We start from the raw sequence: 21745 nt of genomic DNA, 5'->3' as shown, positions 1-21745 counted from the left end.
CAAATTAATTCTTCATGAGGCATGTTGGCGAAGTGGAGTCCAGACCACAACTGTAAGGACACAGACAGAGGTAATTCTGACGGCTTTGGAATGTTAGCAATATCCAAGCCTTATTATTGGAAGGTTTTTGAGCCAGGTGTCTATAAGTTTCCAGTAAAAAGAATTAAAGCCAACTTACTGTATTGAACCCACCCCTTCAGTCCTATGCAACAGCTGCTTTGTTGTGGAATAATCCTCTTGTACACTATAAAGATTTGTCACTCAAATTGGTTTAATAAAATGCTGAATGGCCAGTAGCCAGGCAGGAAGTATAGGTGGGGCAACAAAATTAAGAATGCTGGAAAGAGAAAGAACAGAGTCAGGAACTGCCAGCCAGACACAGAGGAAGCAAGATGAGAATGCTGTACTGAGAAAAGGTTCCAAGCCATGTGGCTAAACATAGATAAGAATTATGGGTTAATTTAAATATAAGAGTTAGTAATAAGCCTGAGCTATCAGCTGAGCATTTATAATTAATATAAGCCTCTGTGTGGTAATTTGGGAAGCGGCTTCTGGGTATTTGGGAGTTGCTTGTGGGACAGAAACTTCTGCTTACACTGCTTCAATGGCTTGGAAGCCTTCTGAGTAGAACAGAAACCTAATCTTTGCAGTTGGGAGGCAACAGTGGAGAGTTACTAAGACATAACAAGAAAATATCCCCCAAAAATGATGAGAGAAGACAGTGGTGGTTGTGGGAGAGCTTTCCTTTTCATACATTTATTTAGCTCAAAATAAAAATATTCTGAGTTGGGAAATGGCTCACTAAAATAAGAGTAATCAGTTGGAAGTTTCTAATTTTTAAAGAATAAAAGAGAGACTGGCTTTTGCCTATTTAGGTGCACACTTCTAAGTCAGGAATACTCAAGTTGTTGGTCAGTGCAAAGGTTAGGTTGAGATGCTCAGAGGATGGTGACCATGCAGGGCTGCAGAGCTACCTGGTGGAACACTGAGACCTTTGAAAATGTTTATACCCAGTGATACAGTAATATAACTTCTGGGCAAAATTCTAAAAATCTATTCTGAAATAGATAAAATATTAATGCAGAGATGTTCTCCACAGGCTTATTCATTATCAGACAAAGGAAAAAAATCGGATTAATATCCACCATTAGGAATTACTAAGAATAAACAGTCTGTGGAGAATTTAAAATACAGAAAAATATGGATACAAATACTCAGAGAAATGAAAGCAAGTGATGAAATGATCTGGACTATTGTGCAGCAAGTGAGGCAATATGGTGATGGAATTAATTCCTTCTTTGTAGTGATTCCCAAATAAATAAAGCTGGACATGATACGGACTCTGCACTCCGGAGCTCACAGCAGCTGAGGTCACCAACAGAAGACCTGTATCAGACCTGTATGTGTGTTAGCATAAGGGGGAGGGACCCATGAAGCTGCACCCCTAGCTGAGGAGCAGTTAACAGCTACTGGGAAGGGGTCATTTTTCCTCAGTGTTTAGCCACTGACAATTTGCTTACAATGCAGTAAAATAGCCCCACATCCATTACCCACAAGCAACCCTAACTAATTGAAGTGGGTTATTTTGAAAAGAAGACATGAAATGAGGAAGGATGTCTCAGCAAGAAGTAAGGGTCCCAAGGACATAGGACAGGGAGCGGAGGAGAATTAGGGGTGGAAATAATCAAGATACATTATATTCATGTAGGAAGCTGTCAACATTTTTGTGTAAACAAAGTTATTTTTAAAAATAAAGAAAGGGGCTAGAGAGACAGCTGAGTGGTTATGAATGCATATTGTTTTTGCAGAGGACTCAAGTTTGGTCCTCAGCACCATGTTGGGTGGCTCACAACTGCTGCTCAGAGAATCCAAAACCTTCTTATGAACTCCTAGTGCACCTGCTCGCATGAGGACACACCTATACACAGCCACATACACATGCATGCAATTTAGAAAATAAATCTTTAAAAGACAGAAAGCAGCCATTTTTAAAGGATTGCAAAGTCTTTCTCCAAACATGAAAATGTTGCCGTGGTGATGTGGGTGAAGGTCATTTTTTTAGCTGCAGTCTGAGAATTATGGCCTCTCCTCTGGCCTGATGGAGATCTTGGGATTTCAACTCTCCACCAGCTAAAAAAATCTTGATTAGCTAAAATGTTCATTTATAGCATTAAAATAATCTCCTTGGCTTAACTCACCACAGCCTCCTACTTTCATCCCCAGAGAACTGTAAGCTTGAAGGCAGAAATTGAAACACTAACATTCCCCTCTAAGCAGACTCGCCAAGCAGTTCTCTGAAGTGTGGCTCACTGAGAAAAGAGACTGAATAAATGTTGCCTTCTGAGATCCCAAGACTCTGATAACTTTCTATAATTATCCTTGATTGAATCGTAACCACAGCCCTGATTACCGCCTCACACACAGGGTTATCAGAAATCTTTAGGAATGCTTTCCATATCTTCCAGGGTTTTCCACAGTTGCTGAATCCGAAGGTTTAGCTGAACCGATATTGCATAAGAACACAACTTTCCAAATTGGCTTGTGGAAGTTCTCTGGAAGGATTTTACTAACCACATTTTGGTAATGAGACAGAACCAGGAGAGTGTCACAATCATGTTTTGGTTGTTGGTATCTAGGAAAACCTACCCTTGTTTAGAAATTTCTCTCTGAGGCCCCAGAGTGAGGTACCTTCAGATGGCCATGTGTACCTACTTCTGTCAAAATGTAATACGTACTTACAGAATCTGTGTATCTGATTACCCAACTCGGTCTTTAGCTTCTATGTTATAGACAGGCACCATTCTCAAACATGAATGCTGGAAATACTAGCTCTTAGTTTATGTCTTTCCAATTCATCTTTTTCTTAAGAGTGGTCTTAAAAATTTTCATATGATGTGTATTTTTTTCTTAATGTTTTGGTGTTTTAAGGCATTTATAAAGATCACAAAGGCATTTTTCTCTGTTACAGATTTTTGTATTATATTTATCCATTCTTGTGTGTGTGTGTGTATGTGTGTGTGTGTGTGTGTGTGTGTGTGTGTGTGTGTGTATGCATCTGCATACACAGTGACTGCATTGGCACAAGTCCCATGTCATGACATAGCCCTTTGATAATACTTACAACACTTATGAAAACGGCCCATGTTGGATCCCTGTATCAGATGGTGGCATGTCACCTGTGGGAAGGAGGGTGCCGTACAGGTAACCTGGATTCTTGAATGCAGAGAGGAGGGCACAGGAGTTCACTCTCCTTTGCACCAGAAGAGAATGACAGCCAGTGTATTTGGGCTCACATTGAGGATTCGCAGATGATTAGTTTTCATAAAGGAGTCTTGGTAATTCTGGCCAAAACTTTAAACATATTTTTGCAAGGAAATATGAGCTGAAATATAGATAGAAAATCAAACCTAATAACAACTTCCCCGCCCTGAAGCTAATCCCTGAAAAACACCACAGTAAATAAAACATTGATGATGGCCACTGTCAGGATGTGTCCCTCAAAAACCGGCTCTGGGCCTGGAGAGGTCGGCAGCTGAGAGCAGTTGCTTCTCATCCAGAGGACCCCTGTTCAGTTCCCAGAACTTACATCCACTGGCTCACAACCACCTGTAACTGGAGCTCTTATGGGATCTTATGCCCTCTTCTGACCTCCATGGGTCTATGCACACATGCATGCTCATGCTCATGCTCACGTATACACACACACATACATATGTATGTATGTATGTATATACAATCTTTTCTAAAGCAAGTTTTAAGGCATTGTTACCGAGTGGAACAATAGTGGAAGGTGGGCTTCATGGTTCTCTCTCCTTTCTTCCTTCTTGTTTTTTCCCCACCAACCACGAGATAACAAAGCAAGAAGCATCTTGCCAGATGGGAGCCTTTGACCTTGGGTTCTTCCATTTCCAGAACTGAAGGATGATCAGTGACCCAGTTTCGGGTGCTCTATGACAGCAGCACACAACAGACTCGTCAGACTGGAGCACTGTGGGAAGACAGTGCTGAAGCTGAGCATCAACCCCACAGGAAGGATTTGTTTAGAAAGAGAGTGAGAGGTTGGTCATCTAGAAGCAGTAATGGAGATATAAAAGCTAACTTTATCTTATGTTCTATTTTGGGAAAATGGAGGTTTGAGTTAACACATCTGCCTAATTCACTCATAAGTCAACTTGCTGTGGGCATTTAATAAAAGTATCACCTGAGAACATTATAGTGTAGAAATGATTAATCCATTTCCATCTTACCCGCATGTAAAAATAACTGTTCTTTCCAGTGTAAAGCTGCCCTCTCTGCTGCGCTTAGCTCTTCCTGCATTCTGTTTTATTTCTAAAGAACACATTAGTCATACATACTTATACATACTTATGCAGTACACTCTGGTGTTCTCATGTACACAGTGACATAGCACATAAGATCAAGACCAGCAGACTCATGGCTCCAAACACTGATTACTTGTTTGTGATCAGAATATTTAAAGTCTGTGATTTTTGAAAAGTAAGTATTGTCACCAACTGTAGTCATGTCATTGGACAGTAAGATACCAGAACCAACTCCTCCTACCTGACCGTATCTTTCTACCCACTGATCCACTTCTCCCCATGCCTCCTCCTCTCTACTTTCTCCAGTCTCCAATAACTGGAAAAGTCACACAACAGCCTCAACAATCAGTTATTACATTTTGCCAATTGAATCTCTTAAATACATACCCTACTTCACTTACAATAAGGCAATAGCCTAACAAATCCATCAAAAGTGAACATCTTGTAAATTGAAAATGCATTTAACACACCTAATCTGCCAAACAGCACAGTTTAGCCTGCCCCATTTAAAATGTGCTCCGAACACTTAGATTAACAGAGAGCTGCACAAAGCCTTCCTACACAAAGCCCACTTTCTAAGGAAGTCTTAAATCGGATGTGTTGTTCAACCGTTGTTTACACTAACAGTGAAGACTACAATGATGGTCCAGGAACAGTCACTTCACTGTGAAGTTGAGCGCTTAAGCTGAATGCTCCCCTAAGCTGGATCCACTGTCATCTCTCTTTGATTTTATGTCCATGCTCTAACTGGTCTCATCCTTTTCTTCCTCTGCTCTCCACAATGCAGACACGTGATGTCTAATTCCAAAATCCTCTCACAAAACCCCAATCACAACGCTGCTAGACGGCTATGCTTCATGCTCACTCTGAGGTCACACTGATTGAGCACTCCCTACAGGGCCTGTGAGATCTGACTGGGGACATGGCCTCTGGACCCTTTAATAGCCACATGCCCTGACATAGTACTGATCACAAGCGATAATACCTTGACATTCCAGTCTTAACGACCTTTTCCTTCCCTGCACTCCTGTTTTTGAGTGACTTTTTCATTCATCAGAGCCATCTAATTTACCTAGGAGAGACATAAGATTGTCAAAGAGAGGCTTAAAAAGCAAGAAACAGTCAGTGTTTCTTTGGAAAAAAAAAATATATATATAAATAAATCAATAACCTCTAAACCAGATTTTGACTGTCTGAAGAGAAGGCCTGAGGGGATGAGAGAAGAAGGCTTAGAACACAGCAATTGAAATAGAAAGAGGATGGAAGAAAACAGAGCAGTTCCAGGCCTTACAGGGAAGGGGAAGCCATTGGGACTGAGAAATAGGTGTAAGGGATGGCCTTCCACCTTAGAGGAACTGGTAGTGGAATACAGGTTCAACCCAACAGGACAAAATAGGCCAGTAAGTCAGTATTAGAAGAATTGTTATCTATTGTGAACAGCACCAAAGACTCATGATAAAGTCCAACCAATACCTGCAGATCATTTTTTACATTCTAAGGTATATCACACACTACCCCCCCCCTTAAATCAAGTCTTAGTCTGTCAAGATGGCTCAGTAGAAGGTAAAGATACTTGGTATAAAACCTGATGACCTGAGTTCATTCCCTGGTCCCACATGGTGGAAAGACAGAACCAGTTCCCACAAGTTCCTCTGGTCTCCAGGTATACACTATGGCATGTATACACTATGGAACATGCACACACACACACACACACACACACACACACACACATACACACACACTCACACTAAATAAATTAATGGAATAAAAATTATAAAATAAAAAGTCTTGCCAGTCTTATCAGCTTCTGTTATAATAGTTCAACTTTTTGAACTATTTTCCTTTTTTCCTAAAGTACGTGGAAAGTCACTGTCGTCCTCCCATGTCCATCCCTTGTCAAAAGCTTATGATACTCAGGAGTTCTTCTCCCAGCAAAGGATTATGGGGCCTGAGCCCCAGAGATGAGATGGTGGCAAGAAGGAGCAGTCCCAGCACTAAGATTAGAACATAACTGGACAGTGATGAAAAACATTCTTGTTGTACATTGCACAGTACATCGTGTGGTGACCTTCTGATTTTCCTTAACCAACAAGACTACATGTTTATAAAGGCAAATACTACACTGGTCTTAGTCAAAATTATACCCAAATCCCAGTTCAGTCCCCGGTAAATTATGAGTATTTAGTAAGCATTTGTTGGTTAGACCAGTGACTTAATAAAGAATGAGTGGTTTAAGGACATTGGTCTCCGTGGCTCCTTTACAAAATTCAGGAAACATCAAGATGCTGATCCAGTGTTGCCCTTACTATCTGCACCAGTCTGTTTTCATTGCTATGACAATTACCTGAGTGAGATCATTTCAAAAGAGCCTATTGGATGTTGCTGCTCACATTCAAGGTGAGCCTCCCTGCTCCTTAGTTAATCCTCTAGAAACATCCATATGGATGCACCCCATGGTATATCTTATTATCTCTTAAATATCACTCGATCTAATCATGTTAACAAGATTAGGACTTAAACTAACCCTATTTTAAAAGTCATCTCGGAGCTTCCTATTCTGATGTTAAGACTGCCCACCTTCAAGGCCTGTTTACAGCTCCTTGATTCATCAACTGTAGAATAAATAAAATGCATGTATCCAGTGTAAGCTACAGCCAGTGATATCTAGAGTGGCGTCCTGAACACAGCCCCATGAGCAGTGACATCTAGAGTGGCATCCTGAACACAGCCCCATGAGCAGTGACATCTAGAGTGGCATCCTGAACACAGCCCCCATGAGCAGTGACATCTAGAGTGGCATCCTGAACACAGCCCCCATGAGCAGTGATATCTAGGGTGGCATCCTGAACACAGCCCCATGAGCAGTGATATCTAGAGTGGCATCCTGAACACAGCCCCCATGAGCAGTGATATCTAGGGTGGCATCCTGAACACAGCCCCCATGAGCAGTGACATCTAGAGTGGCATCCTGAACACAGCCCCATGGGCAGTGACATCTAGAGTGGCATCCTGAACACAGCCCCATGAGCGGACTCCATTCCTTCCAGCTGCAAAGAAAAGTCCGATTTAAAGAAAAACATGCTGTACTTTTTTCCTCTTGCTCCTTTTAAAGTCAAGTTTTTAATAATTTGTATGAGTTTCATTATTATATTTCTTCATTTGAGATGCTGTATGTTTTTCCTGCAAATCCAAAAACAGGACCATGGTGTCCCTTCATCTCTTCTACTCAACATAATACCAGGAGTCCTAGCCAAAGAAATTCAACAAGAAATAAATTTGAAGATTATATTCTATTGCGCACACACACACACACACACACACACACACACACATACATACACACACACATTCTAAAACTCCACAAAAACCCAAACCTGTTAGAATTAATAAATGAGTTCAGTAAAGCTATTGAATGCAAAATGAATACACAAGATCACACACATTCTATACACTAACAAATAACTTTCAAAACTAAAGTAAGAAAAGCAGTCACATTTACATTTAGTGTTAAAACGAATGCAGTACTTGGGAATAAAGAAAGCCAATGAAGTTGTCCCAGTCTGCTCTCTGTTACTGTGGTAAACACCACAACCAAAAGCGATTAGGGAGGAAAGGGGTGATTCCGCCTTACAGTGTCAATCCACCATCCACCACTGAGGAAATCAAAGCAGGAACTCAAGCAGAGACTATGCAGGAACACAGCACTGCTTAACTGCTTACTGGCTCGCTGGGTCCTTGAAGCTGAGGGCAATTGAGTGGGCCAACAATCTTGTCTCGTACTGGAGAGGTCAAGAACCGGGTAGTTGCTCGGTCTATGAGGCTGGGGGCACCAGAAGTCCCAGTGTGGGGTTAAACCCTGGTCCCAGGCATCCATGAAACTTTCGAATGTTGCTTCTGATGTCTGCAAAGGTAGCAGCAGCAGTAGCCCCAGAAACCAACTAAGTGACATGAGGGAGGCCATTGAGTGAAAGCAAATTATCTCCCTTCTGCCACGCCTTTTTTTTTTGGTCTGGGCTGCTACCAGAATGTGGTTAAGGCAGTTAGGACAGCTCCTCAGCTGAGGCTCCCTACTTACAGCAAGGTGAGGCTCCCTACTTACGGCAAGCTGATGTGAAAATCAGCCAACACAGTGGTAAATGCCTAGACACTAAGAACTACAAGACATTGATGAAAGGGATTGAAGCAGACACGAATAAATGGAAAGATGTCCTATATTCACGAATTTAAAGAATTTATATTATTAAAATTTCATAGTAGGACTGCGGAGATGGATAAGAGGGTAAAAGTACTTGCTAGAAACGGCTGACATCAGGAGTTGTAATCCCAGTGCACCCAAGGGAGAGCAGCGGCAGTTAGGAGGCTCTCCGAAGCCCTGGGACCAGCTAGCCTGGTTGATGCAGCCTTACAGACCCTGTGTCATACAAGGAGGAGCAGTGAGGACCAGTACCTGAAGGTTACACTCTGACCTCCCGCTACGAACAGTGACACGAACATTCCTGCATACATACACACGTACTCTCTTACAGACACACATGACTTTTGCACTGCTCATTCTACAGAGTCATTGTCACGCCTACCTAAATTTAAGTGTGATTTTTCACAGAAATGGAAAGAAATCCTAAAACTTATGTGGTTTTTTTCTGCATTTCTAACCCTCAGAACTGTGAGATGGCACATTTGTGTTGTTTTAAGACTAGAAAATGAGTGTTGTCCTGTAACCCTCATCAATCACAATCGGTCCATTCACTTACTCTGCAGAACATCACAGGGTGACGGTGATGAGGAGAACCTCCGAGGGCATGCTGAACTGGGACCGAAAGGAAATGCTATAAACAGATCCAGTGAGGCTAAAGTTAACGTACTTGTTTATGCATGATTATCTCATGAATATTTATAAGCATATGTTTGGCTATTATCAACATATATATATGTGTATATATATATATATATATATATATATATATATATATATATACATACATACACACACACATACACCCCTCACACAAATACACACATACATACACATCATCCTGAGAGGTGTGAACAGGAGAGTGTGATGGAGGAGTGTCTAACCCAATTTAAAATGACACACTCTTTATACAGATTTCCCACATATAGTGCTTTGTTTTATTTGAGAAAATGAAGTGTTCTTGTAGTTTGTTTGGGGAGTTCTTGGGAGGTGATTGAATTCATAATTAGACTAGGCTGAATGCAATGAAATGAAGACAGACCAGTGCTTCAGGGTGGGGCAACTGTTGACTATCAGTTTTCCCTAAGACCATGGAAAATCCTGGACACTCTGGATTCCACTTCTACTTAATCATCACGAGGATCCAAGCCAAGGTATAAAGAGATTTCTCAGTTGTGATTCAGCTTCCAAACCAAAGTCCCACTCCAATTACAACAGTTAGAGACGTATCTACCACTGAGGCTCTCCTGTCAAATGGATGCCCCTCACCCCCATCAAGATGACTGAAGCTCAGTGGCAATGCTTTGTTCCATGAAGATATCTAGTCTTTGTATTCATTATTTTGTGTTGCTATGGCCAGAGTGTATGATAGAAACAACACAAGGATGGGAAGACTTGTAGTAGAATATTATTTTAAGGTGTGTTACTTTTGTTTATGTTTCATTTGTTTAACTCTGTGAGGCTGTGATACTGTGCCTGTATAAAACACCTGATGGTCTAATAAAGAGCTGAACGGCCAATAGCAAGGCAGGAAAAAGGATAGGCGGGGCTGCCAGGCAGAGAGAATATATAGAGAGAGAAATCTGGAAAGGGAGATCAAGGAGTCAGAGAAGGGGGAGAACTCCGGGGGCCAGCCACCCAGCTACACAGCAAGCCTCAGAGTAAGAAACAAAGGTATACAGGAATACAAAAGGAAAAGCCCAGAGGCAAAAGGTAGTTGGGATAATTTAAGTTAAGGAAAGCTGGCTAGAAACTAAGCCAAGCTAAGGCCAGGCATTCATAATTAAGAATAAGCCAAATAAGTGATTTATTTGGGAGCTGGGTGGTAGGCCCCCCAAAAGACCAAAGACCAACCAACAACAATAAAGACTTATTTCAAAGTATGGTTTCAGAAAGATTTCAGTCCATCACGGTGAGGAAGGCATGGTAGAGTTTATAGTTGCAGTGATACGTGGTGAAGGTTCTTCACATCATGGCGGACCAGAAATCAGAGCATAGAGGATAGAACCATATTGGGATAACCTTCAAAGGCCCTCCCCTAATGACAGATCTTCACTAGTCAGGTCCTATGCTCCAAGGCAGTGGTTCTCAACTTGTTGATCAAGACCCCCTGGGGGACTGACCAACCCTTTCACCAGGGCTGCATATCAGATATCCTGGAAAACAGTATTTACATTACAATTCATAACAGTACCAAATCACAGTTATGACATAGCAGTGGAAATATAATGCTATGGTTGGGAGGTCACCACAACATAAGGAATGGTGTTAAAGGGTCACAGTATTGGAAAGGTTGAGAACCATTGTTCTGAAGGGTCTACAGCTTTTGAAATGGTGCTGCAAGCTGAGAACTAAATGTTGAAAGTATGGACATTCAAACTATAAAAGTCTCCATTTCCTCTTAAAATGCCACATTCACAAGCTGGATAGATGGCCAACCGGTCACCACCAACCACCACAGCTGGTCATTAATTCAGTTTCTACTTTAGGACAGTAGGAGGTGAGAAGGGAGAGGAATACTCACAAGAGGAAAGGAAATGCCAGAATTTTCTTCACACTGGCTGTAGTCACCGTCCAAGAAATCTGCACACAAATTATGGTATTACCAAACTTAACTGTGAGCAAAATTTCAAAATAATTCTAGACACATTGGGGACATTAATCTCATTTTATCTATGCAAAGGGAAGGCCTGTTTATTAGCCGCTAAGAAAGTTCCAAATTTGCAAATGTGGAAAGTGAGAGACAGAGGAAAAGTAGAAGATCTGGGCCTGAGGCAGGGCCCCTGAAACTCACGCTAGCCACACTGCCTTGAAGTCTCCCTCAGAGGCTCTCTCATGCCACATCTGACCTTCCATCTTGGACTCCCTGTCTTCTCTGGTCAGGACCTCTCACTCTGGATGTCCCCCATTCTGAGGGACTTCACACTCAATCCTAGTTCCCTCTTTCTGTGGCAAAGCTAGGGCTGCTTTAACTCAACATGGAGAGACTCAAGAGAACTTCCACAGAGCTGGACAGGAGTTGCCAGCCCAAGAAAGTGAGCCCTGAAGTTTGCCAGGTCAAGATATTTTGCGATATATTCTGTGCTCCAAAAGAACAGTTCTGTGTTGAAACTGAAGTGCGAGAACCGAGCAAGAGTTCGGGTTCCACAAAGGAGTCAAGGTGAGGGTTGTGAAGGTAACGAGCTTCCCTGCTGCCTTCCCGGGCTTAGCCTGTGGCTGGTGGCCGCATCACATGAGCCACGTTTTATGAAAACTGCAAAGCCCATCCAGTAGTCACAGACTCACCTTAGGTCACGTAACTGGTGCTCTTCACACCGAGTAAACTGAACCAGAATGGAATAAAAGGGTCAAGGAAATAACATGCACTATTACTAAGAGCTTCAGGTTTGGGTATGTGTGTCTGGCGTTGTAGTGTAAAATACAGTTCCTGGGGACAGAGAGATGGTTCATGGTTAAGAACAATTACTGCTATTCCCAAGGACCCAAGTTCAACTCCCAGCATCCATGCCAAGTAGTTTGCAACTTCCAGTAACTCCAGTTCCAGGGGATCCAATACTTTCTTCTGCTCTCTCAAGGTTCCCACACACATATCACAATTAATTAAAAATCATATGTATGTGTTTATTGATGTTACTATCAGCCTCAAGAGTGGGCCACATGGCTCAGTGGGCAAAGTGCTCACTGTGTAAGTACAAGGACCCGTTTGATCCCCAGACCCCTTGCAAAAGAACCAGATATGGTTTGTAATCCCAGCACTGGGAAGGCAGAGTCAGGAGGGTTCTGGGATTCACTGGCCAAGCAGTCTAGCTTACTCACCAAGCTTCAGGGTAACAAGAAATGACTCTCGAGGTTGTCCTCTGGTTTCTACAAGCACATGAACACACGTATATAGCCACCCATATACAGGAATACACACACACACACATACACACACACACACACACACTTACACACACACACACACACACTTACACACACACACACACAAAAAAAAACCTTCTGGCTTGAAGCTGAACTATGATATAGGGCGGGAAGCCAGGTTAGTTGTTATGTTTAAAGTATTTCTGCTTCTCCCAGATGACTGTGAGCTAATGTAGGAACTAACCCAGGCTGTGGTGTAGCTGGATATGAATGAATTAAGGATTGCAGCTTCCCTCCTGGAGATCTTCCACTTATAACCCTGCTTAAGAAACAGAATTTTAAAAATTAAAGATAGCATACTTTAAAAAGATTTTTTCAAGAGCAGTTGTTGGTTCACAGCGACATGGAGAATTTATGGAGATTTCCCATATGGCCCCTTATCCCACATATGCATAGCCTTCCCTATTTCACTCCTCATCGGAGTGAAAACTGACCAACCTATATTGATACATTGTTATCTCTCAAAGTCCAACCTATATTGATACATTGTTATCTCTCAAAGTCCATCTTTACTAGATGCTGTGTTTTCTGTGAGTTTGCACACGCGTGTGCCCAGGGCAGAGTCACTGCAATTGCATCAAAAGTACTTCCACCATTGGTGCTAGCTGCTTTTCTCCTTGCTGCAACAAGACACTGGCAAAAGCCACTGACAGGAGAAAGGTCTGTTTGGGCTCAGTTTGAAGTTACAGTCCATCATGGGGAAGCCTCGGTGGCAGGACCTTGGGGCAGCTGGTCACACTGCATCCACAGCTGGGAAGCCGCAGGGGTGAACACAGGTGCTCAGCCCACTCTCTCCTTTTTCACTCAGTCTGTGATCCCAGACCACAGAACGGGGCTGTCCACAGCTGGGGTGTGTCTTCCCACCTCCATCAGCCTAACTGGCAAATCCCTTGCAAACAAGCCCAGAAAGCTTCTCTTTGGTGATTCTGGATCCTGCCAATTTGTCAGTCAACATTAACCATCACATTCTCTTCCCTGCTCTGCCCGTCCATCGCCCCCACCCCCAAACTTTGGTAGATCAATGATCTCTTTCGTTTTCACAGTTTCCCCTTCCTTGAATGCCACAGAATTGGAGTACCACATTTGGCAGTCTTTTCAAATCAGCTCCTTCCACATATGAATGTGCAACTAACTGGCTGTCAGTAGAGTCCTTTGGGGCCTTGATGTCTCATTTCTTTGTAGTGCTGAACAGCATTCTAGACCTGACAGATAAGAGCATGTCCATTCTCCTAAGGAAGAACACATCAATTTCACCCAGTTTGGGCCAACCATGAGTAAATCTGCTATACACCTCTATTCAAGTTATTGTGTGGATGTGACAGCTCAACATTTCAGCTCCCCTGGGTGAGTGACAACAAGTAATTGCTACATTGTATGATGAGGATGTGTTTGGTTTTGGGAGAAACCGATAACTTGCCCTCTAAAGTGCCTGTATCGTTTAGTGTCACCACCAGCCATGCAGAGGAGCTCTTGAGTGCTGTATCTTTGCCAACATTTGCTGTTCTCCATATTCTGGATTTTAGCCACTCTGATTGGTGTGTGTAATAGTATCTCCCTGTCATTTTATTTACCTAATGACATAATGACGTATGATGTAGAATGCATTTTTTATACTTCTCTCTCTCTCTCTCTCTCTCTCTCTCTCTCTCTCTCTCTCTCTCCCTCTCCCTCTCTCTCTCTCTCTCTCTGTGTGTGTGTGTGTGTGTGTGTGTGTGTGTGTGAATGTATAGTTATTCTTTGATGAGGAGTTTGTTAAGGTCTTTGGCTCACTTTTCAATTAGACTCTTCATTTTCTTATTTTAAGTTTCAATGTTCCTGACATATTTTGGGCAATAGTCCTTCTCAATGTGCCCTTTGCAAAGATTTTTGTCTTCCCCTGTGTTTGTCTTTTGATTCTCTTCACAGAGCCTTTCACCGGCAGAATGTTTAGTTCTGATGATGTGTGGCTTATCAACAGCTTTGTCATGGGTTGCACTTTTGATGTTGTAGATGTTATCACTAAACCTGAAATTATCTGAATTTTCTCCTATTTCATCTTTTAGTTTCACAATTTTGTGCTTTACGTTTAAGTCTGTGGCCCATTTTCATTAATATTTATAAAGGATATAGAACTGATTCTCAAATCACATTTTGTGTGGGGATGTCTGGCTATCAAGCACCAACTCCTGAAAAGACTCCCCCTCATTGTATTATCTTCGCTCCTCTTCAAAGACCATTAGCGTTCATTTTTGTGGTTCTATTTATGGAGTATATACTCAGTTATGTTGATCCGTTTGTCTGTTTGCCAATACTATACTGTATTGATTACTGTAGCCTTTTCGTAAATCTTCAAATTGATACTGCCAGGCATCCAGTTATCCAGTGTGTGTGTGTGTGTGTGTGTGTGTGTGTGTGTGTGTGTGTGTGTATGTATGTGTCTGAGAGAGAGAGAGAGAGAGCATGCTTGTGTCATCAGAGTTCAGAAGATGGCAGGTGTTTTCCTCAATTGCTCTTCACCTTGTTTTTTGAGACAAGGTCTCTCACTGAACCTAAAATCTGCTGTTTTAGCTAAGCTGGCTGTCTAGCAAGCTCCTAGGATACATGTGTCTTTGTCCCTCAATGCTAGGATTATAACCATGTGTAGCTATTACCATATTACCAGGCTTTTTACGCAGATGCTGGGATTAGAACTCATGTTCTCTTGCTTTCATACTAAGTACTCTTACCCACGGAGGTATGTCCCATCCCCTGTCATCCAATTTTGTTTTCATCTTTAAATGCTTTATGGCTATCTTGGGTTTGTTGTTTCACCACATAAACATTAGAAATGGTTTATCTGAATTGAATCTACTGATCAAGTTGGAAAGAGTTGGCATTTTTGTTTAGGATTGACATTTTAATAACATTGAGTCTTCCTACAAACATGGCGGGGGGGGGGGGGGTAGTTCTGTTTGCTCAGCTTGCTTGATTTCTCTCATCATCCGAGTTCTGTGGCTGCCTTCCTGAAGGTACTGTACATATTCTGTTAGGTGGTTTATTGTCTTCAGAGCTGATGGAAATTATCCTGTAATTTTATTTTAAATTCAACTCATCCACTCCTTTAAGGTAGGGAAATGGTGGACCCTTGTGTGGTACCTCTGTATCCTGCAACTTTTCTAGAGTCTTACAGGAGACTTGTTTTTTGTTTGTTTGTTTTGGTTTTGGTTTTTTGTTTTGGTTTTGGGTTTTTTGGCACTTCTCACATAGATAATCGTCATCTGTGAAAATGAATAATTCCATTTCTTTACTCCAAATTGTGGTGCCATCTATTTCCTATTCTTATTTCATGACATTTCTAATACTTCTACTATGGCACTTAGGAGTGAGAGGAGGCATCCTTGCCTTACTGTTGGTTTTGGTAAGGAGTTGTGTTTCTTCATGGTTGTGTGTGATGTCTGCCTTGTTCATGTTCATCAGGGATAAAATCTGTTCTACTCCCAGTTAAAATCATACACTTCTAAAGCTGTGAACTGTTCTGTAGCTCCCCTACTTGCAGGGCATTTATACCCTTACAAAAGTATCAAATGGATACTTACCTCGTGAGCCACTGTGCTATTTGGTTTTGGTGAGCAAGGGACAATGACTAAGAACTCACCTTGAGGACCTCCTTGTGGCAGAGTCTTTGTGGATCTGAGTCATAAGGTCTGCATTTCTTGGTTTCCCCCAATATCCATTGCTGTAATGGTACCGCAGGACAAAGATGCTGTAAAGAGAGGAGCTTATGCCCCTCCCTTTGACCCATTAGACTATTCAAACAATGGAACTCAAGCAATTAGAATCTCCCCAGGAATCTCATGCTGCATCAAAAAAGAAGAAAAGAGGAAAAAGGGAGTGAAGCCCAGGTTCTGGCCAGAGGAGGGACTCACCTTAGGAACTGAGAAAAAGTCGGTGGTGGGTAGGTAGTGGGTAGGACCACACTGTGAGCAGGATTGCTAACAGACATGCACTTTTAGACCTCTGTTAAACTTGAACCTCGTGTTGGTAACTTGAAAATGGACTGGGGGAGGTCCCTGCACCCTTTGTCTGTGTCTCCTCCCGGTGTGGCCACACTGAACAACTTCCCTTCTCCACTTTCAACTGTTACTTGTGTGATTGCCTACTGAGGAGGAGTGGCCAAGTCTGGCCCATTACAGCTACCAGAGCCTGACCTTTGACACTAAAACATCCAGTAATATTACCCATGCATCCCACATCTGGAATCACATGCACTCCACTGTCTCCAAGTCTTCAACTTCCATCGCATTTTAGATGTTTTCAATTTGGTTCCAGAAAAAGTAAAGCCATCATCCTCTACCTTTCCTTTATTAACGTAGAAACATTCTTCAGTAATTCACATTTATCAGTTTGGAATCCTATTGAATCCTTCTCTCTGCTTCATTCCTCTAACACATGTATGTGTGCACAGGAGAAAACTGACATTTGTTAGGGTGTAGTCTTTCCTGCCTTAGGGTTGCCCTCTCCAATTCCATTCCATACCAGCACCAGAAAACCCTTTCCTGCAGCTTCATGAGGAAATTTCTCTCCAGAGAACTGGGGATGCTTATCCCTGGTGTGTGTCCTGCTACCATGCATTCCTTATATTGAAACAACACGCTGTTTGGGGACTGTTAGACCAGTCCTGTGGAGCAATGCAGACAGGAATATGGGTTCTTATTCTTCTTGCAGTGGTGATGTTCTCACCTGGACTGCCACTCTATCCACTTTGTGGTCATGAAGATCCCTCTCATCATCCAAAGCCCAATTTCTAATATCCTGTTTTGATGATGATGATGATGATGATGATGTTGGTGGTGATAATGATGGTGATGATGGTGATGATGATGGTGGTGATTATGGTGATGATGATGGTGGTGGTGGTGGTGGTGGGAATGATGATGATGATGATGACGACGACGACGACAATGATGATGGTGATGATGGTGGTGATGATGGTGATGATGATGGTGATAATGATGGTGGTGATGATGATGGTGATGATGGTGATGATGATGATGATGATCTTTCTCAAAAACTCAAGGTCTACTATTATCTGCCTTCTTTGATTCCTGCCACCCTCATGTATAAGCTGGTCTTTAATTGTACAGATATATTACATCTCCCTTACATGGCCTGTACAGCAGTCTTGCTTGAAGGCAAGCACCATAATGTGTAAATGTTTGCATGCTTTTCTTGTGCTCTGTCTGTCTATGACCTTCTTATTCCTTCTGTCATCTACAGTACCAGTTACTTTTTGCTGCTGTAACAAAATACCATGGCCAAAAGCAACTTATGAATGAAAGAGTTTTCTTTAGCTCATGGTTTCAGGAAGAAAGGTCACAATGGTCGGGGGAGGCATGGCTCCAGCTGAAAGATCACACCTCAAAGGCAGACATGAAACAGAAAGAGTAAAATGAAGGTGAGGTGATGTTATAAATTCTCAAAGCCACCCCCCAGGGACATGCTTCTTCCAAGAAAGCCGCACTTTCTACATCTACCCAGACAGCACCACCAACCAGAGAGTAAGGGTGCAAATACCTGAGCCTGTGAGGGACATTTCTCATTCAAACCAACACATATGCCTAGGCCTTGAAATCACTCGGTCTGTGAAACTGTTACACAGAGAACTGACATCAAAACTCGCCATTTCGTGAGCAGAGTGAGGAAGCCCGATGTGTCTGTTTAGCTCTTCCATGAAGCAGACAACGAGAAGGAAAGAGACCCAAGAGAGATTTAGAGGGATCAGTGTTTTGAGGGAAAAAGAGGACAATCGGTGGAAGTGGGGCAGTATTTCTCTCCAGAGAAGCACAATTCAGAAATGATTCTTGTAAAAGAGAGAAAGGGTAGGGGGATAAGATGGTGTATGTTATAAGAAAGTCTCTGCCGGTGACTACAGCAGCGGTTCTCAACCTGTGGGTCCTGACCCCTTTGGGAGTCATATCAGATATCCTTCATGTCTGATATTTGCATTATGAATCATAACAGTAGCAAAATTACAGTTATGAAGTAGCAGTGAAAATAATTTTATGGGCGGGGGGGGGTCACCACACATGAGGAACTGTGTGGTGTTAGGAAGGTCAAAAACCACTGGACTAAAGTCTCCAAGCAAAAGTTTCCAGAAGGTGGGGACTTGGCTTTCACGGAGAACGGCAGTCGTTTCTGGCTTTCTAACCTGTCATCTCGTGCAGCCCCTGGAAAGTGTGGCAAGGGTGGCCTCAGAGGTAAGTTTGCAGCGCAGCGGCTGTGGGCACCACCACTTAGTCACATGTAATGGCATGTGACTATTATGAGTGACACATTCTACAAGCCTGGCTGCTGGGACACTGGAATGAACGGTGACTTCGGAACCATACACCCATAGCTGTGGACCCCACCTTCATCCCATCTAACTCTGTTCACTCGCTTAAGTTTCTCTTTACTTCCATGCATAGAACGGGACTGACCAGTTGCTGATTGTGTATGGTGGCTAATTTTGTGTTCAAATTGGTTGAGCTAGAGGATACCTGGGTAGCTGGTAAAACGTTACATCTGATGTGTCTGGTAAAATGGGGCTTCCAAGAGAAATGAGCGGGAGCATCAATAGACTGTAAAGACTACCTCAACCCCTAGTGGGGATTGTCCCATCCAGTCCACTAAAATAGAGCAGAACAAATGGGTAGAGGAAGGTTAATTCAGTCTGCCCACCTTCTCTCTCTTCTCTTTTCTTCTCATCCCTCTCCCCCCATACCTCTCTCCTCAAGCTAGGATAGACATCTCCTTATAGCCTTGGATGACAGAATTCCAGGTCCTTGAGCCTCCAGACTGGAAATTATCCCCAGTTCCCTCTGATCTCAGGCCTTAGAACTCAGTTATCTTACCAAGTTGTTGTTTTTTCCCCCTAGTTCTCCAGGTTGCAGTCAGCAATTCTAGAACTTTTCTACTTCCATTATTTCATTAGCCAATCATTGTCACAAACTATCTATCTACCATCTACCTATCCATCCATCCTATCAGCTCTGGGTTGTCATGAGGTCCACACATTGGCAGGAAGATACATCATCATGTCTGTACTACACATGCTTTATCAGCACTATGGAAGTGTAGGAACACCCAGTGTTGGTGAAACACTGTGTATAGACAGTGAACACAGCAAGCGTTTATTCCATTTGATGACCCTGCGAGGGAGGCAGGACAATCATCACTTCTCCCCATGTTCTCTGCCCTGCTGGCCCTTTGAGGAGAATGCCTCTGGGAGGGAACTTCGGAGTGCTCAGTACAGATAAGGACAGGATCCCGCGCATACTTGCCAAGTGAAACCAGTTGAGACCATAGAAGGGAAGGAACCAAGTTTCTCAGGAAAACATGTGGATCCTTCTGATCCAGGTAGCTATTAGACGTGGCACAGATATCAGCTGGGACAGACATGAGCCTTTATAGTCACAGGTTAAAAAAGAAAAGAAAAGAAATACCTCCTGCAAACTTGAATAAAGTGTATTCTCATCTGGGCACACAAGCACACAGGTATCAAGAGGGTACACTGATGTGTGTTCCACAGCTCAGGGAAAGAAGACACTGTCATTAAAACTTTTTTCTGATTATGCAGGATTAGAGGGTTCATATTTTTCTGGGTGTGATGGCACACAAAATGTTATTCCAGGACTTGGTAGGCAGAAACAAGAAGATTAAGACTTTGAGAAAAGACTGGGCTATAGGGCAAGATTCTGCCTGAGGGAGTAGGGGAAATTAGGGAGGTGGGGAGGGAGAGACTGTGCCTTCAAGGCCTGCCAGCTACTGTGAGTCTTTGGAGTAAGTATTGCCTGAATAATACCTTTCCCATAAGGACTTTGGAACACAAGATTTGTGCCAAATAGTGGCCTCAGTGCCGACTCTTTCCTTAAAGAAAAAGAATGGAAAAAGAAAAACCAGGTACAGTTATATATATAACCTATATATCTTGTATAACCTATCTGAAAAATGCACAAATGTAGCCACAATCCCATGCCAGGGATATCAATAGCAGAGGGGGATTTGGAAAGTACATGAGCCATGTGCCAGGATTGCATACACAGTACAAGAGCTGTAGAAGACACTAAACATGGGTGCGGGTATGGACTGAACCCCAGAAAAGTATGTTAAAGTCCAAATTTCCAATAGCTCACAATGTGATCTTGCTTGGCAGGGAGTAAGCATGGTTCTTTACAGAGGGCATCAAGGTAGAATGACATTAGAATGAACCCTAATTCAATGCTGTTAGTATCCTTATGAAAAAGAATTTGGATACAGACTCATGCCCATGAAGCAAGCATCATATGGCACTGACAGCAGAGTTCAAAGTTCTTCTCTGTAAGTCAAGGAACTCCAAAGACTCCCAGCTGCAGTTGGAGGATTTCTCTGGTCCTGCCCAGTCCCATGAACCCCACAGCCACTTATAAAATAATCACTCAGAGGCTTATATTAATTAAAACTGCTTGGCCATTAGCTCGGGCCTACCATTGACTAGCTGTTACATTTAAACTCTGCCCATTTCTGTTAATCTACATGTTGCCATGTGTTCCATGGCTTTACCTGTGTGCCATTGCATGCTGCTTCCTGGATGGCGGGATGGCATCTCCCAACTCAGCCTTTTTCTTCCCAGAATTCTCCTTGTCTGTTTATCCTGCCTGTACTTCCTGACTGGCTACTGGCCAATCAGCATTTTATTTATCAATCAATCAGAGCAACACACATTCACAGCATACAGAAGACATCCCACAGCACCCAGCAACCATTAGAAGCTGGGGTCAGGCAGGAAACTGACCCCTCCCTCACAGCCATCAGAAGGAAGCAGTTAAGAACTCATTTCTGACTTCCAGGCTCAAAACGGTGAGGCAGTATGTTGTTACTGTGGAAGCTACCTTGACTGTGGCACATGGCTACAGAAGGCCTGGCAGAAACTAAGGCAGGGTCCGGAAGAGTTTGCCCAAGCTTTCTTTGGTTCCAAAGGAGCCTAGAAATGATCCTCATGCCAGCTTACTTCACTATGAGGTCAAGGAGGAGCCTGCTCTTTCTACTCTTCTCCTGCTACTCTATCTCTCCTCTCCTACTCCCAAAGTTGGTCCTAGAAGATCTGAGGATGCATGAAGACAGAGAGGTCAGAGTGATGATGTCGTAAAGAGCGATTTCTGTTCATTTGCCCTGATTCCTCTCTGATGTGCTGTGACTGGGAATATGAAACCAAGCCAAACTAGCGACCTTGATTGGACATAACCACATCAAAATACCAACTTCTGAGGCCACAAAGGACAGCTCTAGGAAACAATGGGGACGTCAGAAGTACCCCAATCCTCCTCCCTTG

General features: G+C 42.8%; 1 long non-coding RNA gene across 1 annotated transcript; it reads right to left on the bottom strand.

Moving 5' to 3' along the window:
* Nucleotides 1–3878: 3878 nt before the first annotated feature.
* LOC131910328 (uncharacterized) lies at nucleotides 3879–16245 on the bottom strand. Its single transcript, XR_009379106.1, has 5 exons — nucleotides 16052–16245; nucleotides 12623–12697; nucleotides 11803–11944; nucleotides 11042–11100; nucleotides 3879–3988 (listed from the first exon to the last, which is right to left on the bottom strand). It is a non-coding gene; the product is annotated as an uncharacterized LOC131910328 (long non-coding RNA).
* Between the last annotated feature and the right edge of the window lie 5500 nt (nucleotides 16246–21745).

This window comes from Peromyscus eremicus, chromosome 5, assembly GCF_949786415.1.
Source record: "Peromyscus eremicus chromosome 5, PerEre_H2_v1, whole genome shotgun sequence".
In the NCBI taxonomy this organism is placed as follows: Eukaryota; Metazoa; Chordata; class Mammalia; order Rodentia; family Cricetidae; genus Peromyscus; species Peromyscus eremicus.
The sequence above is the reverse complement of the archived record's forward strand: the minus strand, read 5'-3'. Positions and strand labels throughout refer to the sequence as shown.